The 10,064-nt window shown below is 35.8% G+C and overlaps 1 non-coding gene across 1 annotated transcript; it reads right to left on the bottom strand.

The window, feature by feature from the left end:
• Positions 1–624: 624 nt before the first annotated feature.
• On the bottom strand, positions 625–791 carry LOC123824841. The gene has a single exon (XR_006786771.1). It is a non-coding gene; the product is annotated as a U1 spliceosomal RNA (small nuclear RNA).
• Between the last annotated feature and the right edge of the window lie 9,273 nt (positions 792–10,064).

Raw genomic sequence — 10,064 nt, 5'->3', positions numbered from 1 at the left:
TTCCCTGCCTTCCCTCAGAGCCATTGTAAACCTCAACTATTACTTATCAGATGTACTTATTACTTTGCAAATGTCATTCTATTATATTTAAAAGAGGTAATTTGTAATTCCCTATACCATTCATAGGTGCCTCTTTTTGAGTCTCTTAGAAAATTCATAAAATAATAATACAATGTGTTTTTATGTGACAATTTCATTTATTTTTTAACCAATCTGTGCTGAACTTTAACTTTTGATTGTTTACATTTTATGTATCTATTAGATAGAGTAGCTTCACTTTAAATATTTTAGTTCTCTGTACTAATAATAAACAGGAATAAGAAAAAAATGGGACTTCTTTGATAAAACACATTTCTTCAAAATGTGATTAAACTTTTGTTCTCCTGTTAAAAATAACAGCTATTTCCTATTTGTCCTTTTTCATTTCCATTAAACAATCCTTGGATTTCATATGAGGAAGGTTTCTTTTTTTTCATTCACACTAAACAAGCAAGAATTTGAACTCTGTCCTAATTTGATTCTATTGGCTTATAGTATGCTAATGTATAGCAAACTAACATGTATGTCTCCTACTTTTGGTGGCAATTATTTTGGATTAACATATTCCTATATATTCTTATGTTTCAGGAGAGAGCACAAAGGCAGTTCCCCACTACCACAAATTATGTAATCGAGGTTCCCACATTTGGGGAAATCACAGGGGTCAGCACATCTGGAGTGCAATGGATAAGCCTCATCTTGGGAAAACCACCTTCATGGTCATGGTATCATCACCCCTGCCAGGAAAGTATTAACATATTCTTATATTTAAGGCAGTCAAAATTATTTCAAATAGCTTACATGTTTAATTAAATGATTCTTCAGATTGGTTTTCACTACTCTGTGTATTACCAGTGGTATTTGCAATTCCTTAACATTTCTGCTATTTATTCTGTAACTTTTATAAAATTGTAAGACAGGAGTGAGTAGTTCTCATAGCCATTAAGTTGTTAAAGGAGTTGTACACCAGAGGTGATCCTGAGAGTTTAAACTTAGCATTATTAACAGCTATAAAAGTACTTGTTCAAGCCATCTAACCTTCTTCACTGGTTAAAAGAGTATAATCCTCTAAGTTATTAAGAGACCTTTAAAGTGAAACACAGAAACCCAACCTTTCTGCCTGTTTTAAAAATTGTCCTTGACTATACAGACCAAATCACAAGGCAATGTGGGCTTAGCCCCATTTGTGTGGTAAGCAGTGAATTACTTTACTTGAACTTTGCTCCAGTCAGGACATTTTAAGACTTAAAATCTTGAATCCATCTAAGTTTGCCTTAAATTAGCCTTGCAAAAACACTCCAAACTCCAGTTGTCAGCCTCATGGCTTTTTGCCAGAAGCCACTTAGCAGCTGAAACACTGATTAATTGTCATTTTCTCCTTTTCTTTTTTGTCCTAGATATATTTTTTAAGGGAAAGAAGAATATGAAAGCTGATATTATGTTGAGGACAACTATAGCTCAATAATGATAGGAGATATATTTTATGTTTAAAATATATGAAATGAAAAGACAGGGCAGGGAACTTAGCTGTGTGTACTGTGTATACCATGTACTGCACCAGGAATCTGGGGCTGGCCAGGGGCTTGGCTAAGCCATGCCAAGATACAACAGATTTTTCAATTTTCCAACAAATAGAAACAAAATACAAGTTTCAGAAGGTGTACTCAACAAACACTCCCCAATGTGTTTCTGATTTGTGGTCAGAATGTTTTTATTGCTGGTGCCTTGCACTTTTGAGACACTTATTTCCTAAAAGAAAGATTCCTTTCTGTAAACCTCAACTGTCTGTTTTTCAAAGCAATTTAAAATCAAACACACAAATAAAATTCTTAACATATGGAAACCTTCATATAGGGTCTTACGTATTCAGAGTTAAAATTGTTTTATAAACTGTAATGCTTTGCAGATGAAAACACAGAGAGGATGACTGTTTTTAGCACTAATGCTTTTTGACAGCGTTAAACCTTGTTTTAGTAATTGACATCAAAATGTTTGGTGGTTTTAAATGGACCATTAATAAAAATAGTATGTTTCAGGTTTTTTAGAAACTGTGCTTAATACTGTGAAGTGCCATAAAATTGCAAATGTAATACAGTGTTTTTATTATTTTTAAAAAATACTTATAATGAAACAACTCTCATTCTCTTCCTATGTCTCTAGAGGAACTTCTGAAGCTCAAAGGGAGAAAACATTTCCTCTTCATACATCCTCATAGTCTCCTGAGAAATAAACCTTATTCCAGTTACCAGTTTTGGAAAAGACAAAATAACAAAACAAAAACAAAATTGGTATCTTCTGCCATGTCGGCTCTAGAAGGTTGGTAAATTCCATAGAGGCATAAAAATGTAATCAAAGGTCTCCATCATGAGCTGGAAAGTATATGCCAGAAACATGAATTTTACACCAGTTCCAACACAAATCACACTGCATCTAGGAAAGCACTCAAACTTCTCTGGACCTCAACTCATTTCTTTGAAAAATAGGAATAATAATATTACCTGCAAACACAGAAAGACTGCTGGGATAATATTATAAAGTACTGTATGTGAAGTCTTCATAATGAAAGAGATAATTATTCAATTCTATTTAATCCAACAATCATCTACTGAGTACCATTTAGTTCTCATCCACACTGCATTGGAGAGCAGAAATAGATATGAAAGTTACAGATCTTACTGATGACAAAACACTAAGGAACAAACAAATGAAAGTAGAATATGGGATAGAGATGGGACCCGAGAATTACTTGGTTCAGAGAGAGCAATTTGAGAAAAGAAATGCAGGAAACAGCACAGTGTTTCTGGAATTTCAAATGATCTAGCATTACAATATGAAAATCAATTGGTAAACAGAAACAAACATATTTGGGCTTATAGCATGTAAAGGATTGCTTTAAAAGTTTATTTGTTTGTTCATTTAATAAATATTTATTGAGTGCCTTTTATAAGATGGAAACTATACTAGTCAGTCAGTAAACAAACATGAACTAGAGAGACCTACAGAATAGGTCCCAACTTCATTGTGCTCACAGTCTATAGTTAGAGACAGTGGACCTGACTAAGCAGGAAATTGGCAAGTATAATTTACACTTTATAGAGACCACTCTGCCATCAGTTTAAAGGGTGGGTTCTAAGAGATAAGAAATAGAGATTTATGTTAGTCTGTGGGCCCTTTTTTCCTCTGCTTCTGGGTGTCTCCTTGCTCCTTTCCTACTTAGTTTCTAAGCCTTTACTAGTTGGTCAAAGAACCTGAACAGACACTTCTCCAAGGAAGATGTACAGAGGGTACCAATAGACATATGAAAGAATGCTCAACATCACTAGCCATCAGAGAGATGCAAATTAATACCACAATGAGATATCACCTCACACCTGTCAGAATGGCTATCATTAACAAATAAACAAACAACAAATGTTGGCAAGGATACAGAGAAAAGGGAACTTTAGTACACTTTTTGTGGGAATGTGGACTGGTGCAGCCCCTGTGGAAAACAGTGTAGAATTTCTTCAAGAAATCAAAAGTGGAATTGACTCTTGATCCAGAGATTCCACTGCTGGGATTATACCCTAAGAATTCTGAAGCACTATACCAAAAGAACCTATGCACCACAATATTCATAGCAGTATTATTTACAGTAGCTAAGTACTAGAAACAGCTTAAGTGACCATCATAAATGAATGGATCAAAAAACTGTGGTACATTTACACAATAGAATACTGTGCATCAGAAAGAAAAAAGGAATTCTTACCCTTCATGACAACATGGATGGAATTGAAAAGTATTATGCTAAATGAAACAAACTAGACCATGAAAAGACAAATACTGTATGATCTCAACTATAAGGGGAATCTAATCAACAAAACAAACAAATTAGCAAAATAGAACCAGAGGCATGGAAATGAGGAACAGACTGACAGCGACCCAAGGGAGGTGGGAGGAGGATAAGGGAGGAAAGAAGGGGAAGGGCCTAGTTAAAGAACAAGTATAAATGACCCATGGACATGGACAACAGGGTGGGGATTGACTGAGGGAGTAGAGGGTGGGAAGGGCAGGGAAAGCAGCAACAGGGGAAAATTGAAACAACTGTAATAAAACAATTTTTTAAAAAGTGTAAGGAGACAAATGTACCATGGTGGATGTGATGAAAACAACAAAGAAAATTTACTTTTGAAAATGGGTAGATTAGGTAGTCCTATAGGAGACAGGGGAGAAGGCGAGCAGTACCATTGGGTATATTTTGGGAATATAAAAATATATTGAGAATATAAAGAACCACTGGGTTATACCTTGAGAAGTTTAAGTTAGAAATTGAGATACTGAGAAGAAAGGAATTTTGAATGACTAGCTGAAATCCATGTAAAGAACAGGGTAGAAGAGATTTAACAAAAAAGAATTATTTAAAGGGTGCAAAGAAATGCAAACAGTAGCCTGGATTATTCTTGAAATTTTACTGGGAAGACAAAGGAAGAAAGATCACAGTGAAAACAAAGTAGAGGTTAGAATTGTGATTTAGGGGAGAATGTGCAGCTCAAGAATTGGTGTTTCAGGCTGAGACACAGATATATGTGTTTGCTAAAATGAAAAAAAGTATAAAAAATTTCCTTGGGAATTTATCAGTCAACAAATATTGTGGTACATTAGAGATAAAAACAGAGATCCTACTCTCAAGGATACTGCAATTTAACAGGACTGGTAAATGTAACATGTTTTTAAAATAACTTCAAGTACTATTATGTAAACATTACTAATATTAATTTGCTAGCATAAGCAAGGGATCAGAAATTCACAGCCAGGGATCAGAGAAAAAATCAATGTACTTAATGATTAAAACATACTACTGAAATTCTATAGGAATGGCAGGCATCAAAGAGAAAGGAATGTTGATATCTGATAAACACCCAAAAGATCCTACACTGAATGTTATTCATGTACTCAAGGCCATGAGTATCTCCATTACGGTGGTAGACTGTCTTGCAGTAATTATAAATCAGGGTAGAGAATATACCAACCTCCTATGTCAAATTCCTAACAATGTACCAACCAGCAAGAAAAATGTTTTACCTTAAAAAATTATTTTTGAAAGACAACCATTGTGATCCACACCCAAAGGAATCAAAAGAGTTTGAAGAAGGCCCTTCTGTGAGGATGTGTAAAAAAAAAATTGAATAGCTTTATCTTTATCTTAAAATGGAGTGATTCCTGGTTTACTCACTCTTGATACTTTATTGATCAACATTAAGGAGGAAGAAAAAACAACCATAGCTGCCCTCAAGAGTGGAAATAGAATCCATGAAGTTCTACAGGCATGCTTCCCCTCTCTACATAAGTCCTCAACAGGAGAGTTTGTAGTAGGTATAGTTAGGTGCCTTGGTCCTTTCAGGCTGCTGTACCAAAGTACTATCAACCAAGTGGCTCACAAACAACAGAAACTTATTTCTAACAGTTCTGGAGGCTCGAAGTCTAAGATCAGAGTGCCAGCATGCTTAAGTTCTGGACAAACCCTCTTCCAGACTGAAGGCTGCTGAATTCTCCTCACATGGCAGAAAGAGAGCAATAGAGCTCTCTGGAGACCTTTCTTAAATGCCTCTATCCCATTGATGTGAGCTCCACATTCATGACCTAATTACCTCCCAAAGATCCATATTCTTATCCCTTCATTGGAGGTTAAGATTTCAACATATGAGCTTGTGAGGACACAAACATTCAGTCCATGGAATCAGTTTTTCCATTCTCCCTGAGGAAAACCTCTCAAAACCAACTACAAGTTTGAGGAGTAAGCTTAACAATTTTCCTTCTAACGTGGCAGGGGAGGTCACAGGCTGAATGACAATGACCATAAATTTCCCTCTGGCCCTTGCCAGACATCAGAAGGCCCATAGAGATGACCCACATTTACATCTGTTGTGGCAGAGGCATGTTGCTTACTAAATAAATAGTTAGAAAAAGTAACTCCATTAATGAGATATCATCTTTATTCCTAGCAGAGACCTATTAAATAAAAATTCTGGCATGTTAGCTGGTTGGTGTACTAACAGGTACTTGAAAGAATACAGACAGATTTGGATAGTACCTCTACAAATACCAAAAGTATTTCATTTGACACAGTAGAAGGGAGTAGGTAGGACCTGTGTGGGAAATGACAGGATGCTGATGATTAGGGAATGACAGGAGCTTCCAAATATCACAAATAGATATGTGGCCCTTCATTAGTTCATCAGAGGAAAATGTAGGGGCCTTATCATACTAACACCTTCCCTGTTCTGCTCTACTTCCCTATTTCTCCTTTTTTTCCTCCAACTTTTCAGGAAGAGACTGTGTCTGCCTACATAGTAGCACCAGGCCTTCTGCAGGAAAATAAGCATAATTAGGATAGCGATTGTCTCAATAAAAGAGGCTGGAGTTTTTAAATGTTTTTTCTGGAAAAAGGAGAAATCACAGCAATAGAAAGAATACACTAGAATTAAGCTTTGTGAAAGGTTGTGGTGTTTGAGAGAAGCAGCTGTCACCCACATGGATGATAGAACAAAAGCCAGAGATAGGATGGGAAGGTTTAAAGTACAATTGATGTTTATTAGTAATATACTTCCTCCCTCTGGATATCTTCTAAAGGACAGATTAGATTGGAGATTAAAATTTCTTTTGATTCCAGTTTTCCTTTGGACTGCTGTTTCTTCAAACACAATTCCATGTGGGGGCTAAGGCCCCAAATTTGCTCATTCAAACAAGATAAAATAAGTTGACATTGATTTTGAGAATGGGATAGAATGAAGAACTATTTGTAATATTGAATCAACTGGATAATTGCCTTGGACATTAAAAGGAGAAGAGAACAAATAATCTAGATGGTTTATCAGGCTTGGTTGACTGGTTCAGTGAGAATGCCAACAACTATGGGGGATAGGGAAGAAAAACAATAAGATAATAAATGTTAAAGATAACAAATAGGTAATGGAACATCAACATTTGGAGCTCATGAGAATTAGAGCCAGAGATCCAACCTGCATGCATGCAGCTAAATAATAAATGCATGGAAAGAGATGAAACTTTTTAAAGCAGATAAATCAGTCAGTATCCCTACAGGAATCCATGTGAATCTTGAGATTGCTAATTGTCCAACTGTTAATTCAAAATCTAAAACGTTAGCCACAATTGATGTTCTTCAGATAATGTAGCAGTACAAAAATGGAGGGAAAAACAGCAACTAATAGCATAAATCGCATCTGCTACAATCTTCACTTCTGTACCAGTTCACAAAGCTTATGCTGATAATTATAACAACTCTGCTATGACTCTCTGTTCTCATTACCCTCTGCCAGCCCCTTTAGCTAGACAAGGTTTGGATCTGGTGAAGTAACCCATATATTCTTTCCCATAAATACTGTTATTGGTGGTCATATGGGTTACCATAATTTCCAAGGGATGTTAAGTAAAAAAGTAAGTATGAAGTGTTACCCCAATGATAGCCCTTTTTCCTCCATTCTGTAACAGCAACATAATTTTTTTCCTGGTAATTGTGATGAATTATCTAAAGCAGTATAGTGACCTTCACCTTCATTATCTAATAACTAAGCAGCGTGAGAAACCCAAAATATTCAATAAATAGTCTCAGTTTCTAACTTATTGGGAACATGTTATTGTTTTCTCATGAAACATACTTTTCTTAAGCACTATAGTCTTCCAGCTCATTGAACAAATCCATTGGGGGCAGCAAACAAAAGTTATTCTACTGTATAATTAAGAGTCATTGCAAGAGAAGCCACTTCTATTTCTATGTCTTAAATCTCAGATTTATATGTACCACCTATGGAGCCTAAATTGTCACTGGCTGCTGATTTAAGGCATACATCTCATCCTATAGGAATACTATTCTCTCACAAGATGTTTTCTTCTTGTTTGCACTGTAACTAAGGTTTTGGCGGGCCCTCTCACTGTTCTGTCAAGCCAGCTGCATCTGGATGAGACATGTGTTAAAGGCTAGTGAATTCTGCAGTTGTAGGCCCACTATCATGGAATGTGATCCTACTTAAATAAGATGTATACAAAGCCCTGGTGGCTCAGTTGGTTGCAACACCATCCCATTCACTGAAAGGTTGCAGGTTTGATTTTCAATCAGGGCACATAACCAGGGTTTGATCTCTAGTCAGCATGTGGAGGAGGAAGCAACCAACTGATGTTTCTCACTCACATCAATGTTTTTCTTTTCTCTCTCTCTCCCTCCCTCTCTCTCTGAAAGCATTTAAAAATATATCCTCAGGTAAGAATTAAAAAAATGTGTTTAAAATATATATAGAATAAAAGACTGTTGATAACTCATTCTACAAATTCATGAATGGCACTGTTCAAGGAATCATTTCAGGCATTGAAAGCAAATTCGTACCCAGAATAAGCTGGACACTTATCAGTGGCAGTAGCTAAGTCATCCTCGGCAGAAAACCCATGCACCTAAAGAAAGATGATTTATCCACTGGATGAGTAATCTTACCTAATTATTAAGAGCTTCTTGTGCAATGGATTACCTCTGCCAAGTATTATATGAAATGCAAATATTGTCACACTTTGTATATTTCCAGAATTGTCATTCACATACCCAACCCCCATATCTACTTTTAAATTTCCTATTAATATATATTTTTTAAATTTCCAAGTTCCTCACAAGGAAATTCACTTGTTAATCACTACATATTCTACCAGTATAGATCTGTTCCTGAGTCTCTCCTTCCACATGTAGTGGACAAGTAGCTGGACATATCAGGATATCTTCACCTTGTGTGGAACTATAGTACAATATTCATCCATTTCATTCCTTTTTTCTTGCTCTGGATAATGGTGTCCCTGTGCATCAGAACAAGCAGAGCCCATTACCCAGTCACAAGAGATTAATATTGCAAATAAAATATTAAAACACTAGAATATTCTAAGCCAGTCATAAAACTGTGTTCACTTTGTCAGGATAAGTAATGAAATTTTAAAAGATGCTTAAGAGATTATGCTTACAGGCTTCTTGGAAATGAGTCCCTTTTAAAAGTTATGTGTAAAAGGAACAGATCTTTTCTGTCCCTGAATATTTTGTGCAAGAGACATCTGAATCTAAAGCAAACATCTTGGGGGAAAAAGCACACTAGCTTAAGAGCATAAGCTGACAAACTGAAGATAGCACAGTGAAATGAAAGAAAGAACTGGTTCCTAGGTAATGATGAACCACTGACTTAACTGTCCTTAGAAGAGGTTTGTCTCTGGACTCCTTTTTTGCAAGATATAATAGTCTTCTTACCTGCAGTTTTGCTTTCCCTGGTTTTATTTACTGACAGCCAAGTATGATCCAAAAATATTAGATGAAAAGTTCCAGAAATAAACAATTCATAAGTGTGAAATTGCATGCCTTTCTGAGTAGCATGACAAAATCTCACACCACTCTGTTTTCCCCACTCTGTCCTGCCTTAAATGTGAATCATCCCTTACCCTAACATACTCATGCTGCATATGCTACCTTCCTCTTAGTCACTCAGTAGCCCACTCAATTATCATATTGATCCTTCCTGTATCATTATTGTATCACAGTGCTTATATTCAAATAACCTTTGTTTTTTGTTTTAGTTGTTTTAATTTACTGTTGTTATCCATCTCTTATAATGCTAATTTATACATTAAACTTTATCATAGGTGTAGGAAAAATATAGTATATATAAGGTTTGATGTAAGGTTTGATACTATTTCAGGCATCCACTGGGGGTCTTGAAACGTATTCCCCACAGTTAAGGGGGAACTATTGTAATTGATTAAAAAATGTGAAAGTGACTGAATAAAAGAGGTAGAACAAGGGCAGTGAAGATCTCATGTTTCTAATCTACATAGTTGGATCCATTGGAAAGGAAGAAAAGAGAAAGAGAATTCTGATATAAAATTAATAAAGTCAGAGCTTCCAAAAGATACAGGAGTCAAGCTGGGAAAAATGTGGGATTATGGATGGTTCCTTCCACCCAAGTCAATTCTTTAAAGCTCTTACATAATGGCCTTTAAAACAAAAC

This window comes from Phyllostomus hastatus, unplaced genomic scaffold, assembly GCF_019186645.2.
Source record: "Phyllostomus hastatus isolate PE091 unplaced genomic scaffold, TTU_PhHast_1.1 phas_contig_118, whole genome shotgun sequence".
Taxonomy (NCBI): Eukaryota; Metazoa; Chordata; class Mammalia; order Chiroptera; family Phyllostomidae; genus Phyllostomus; species Phyllostomus hastatus.
This window is presented reverse-complemented; position numbering and strand designations above follow the sequence as displayed.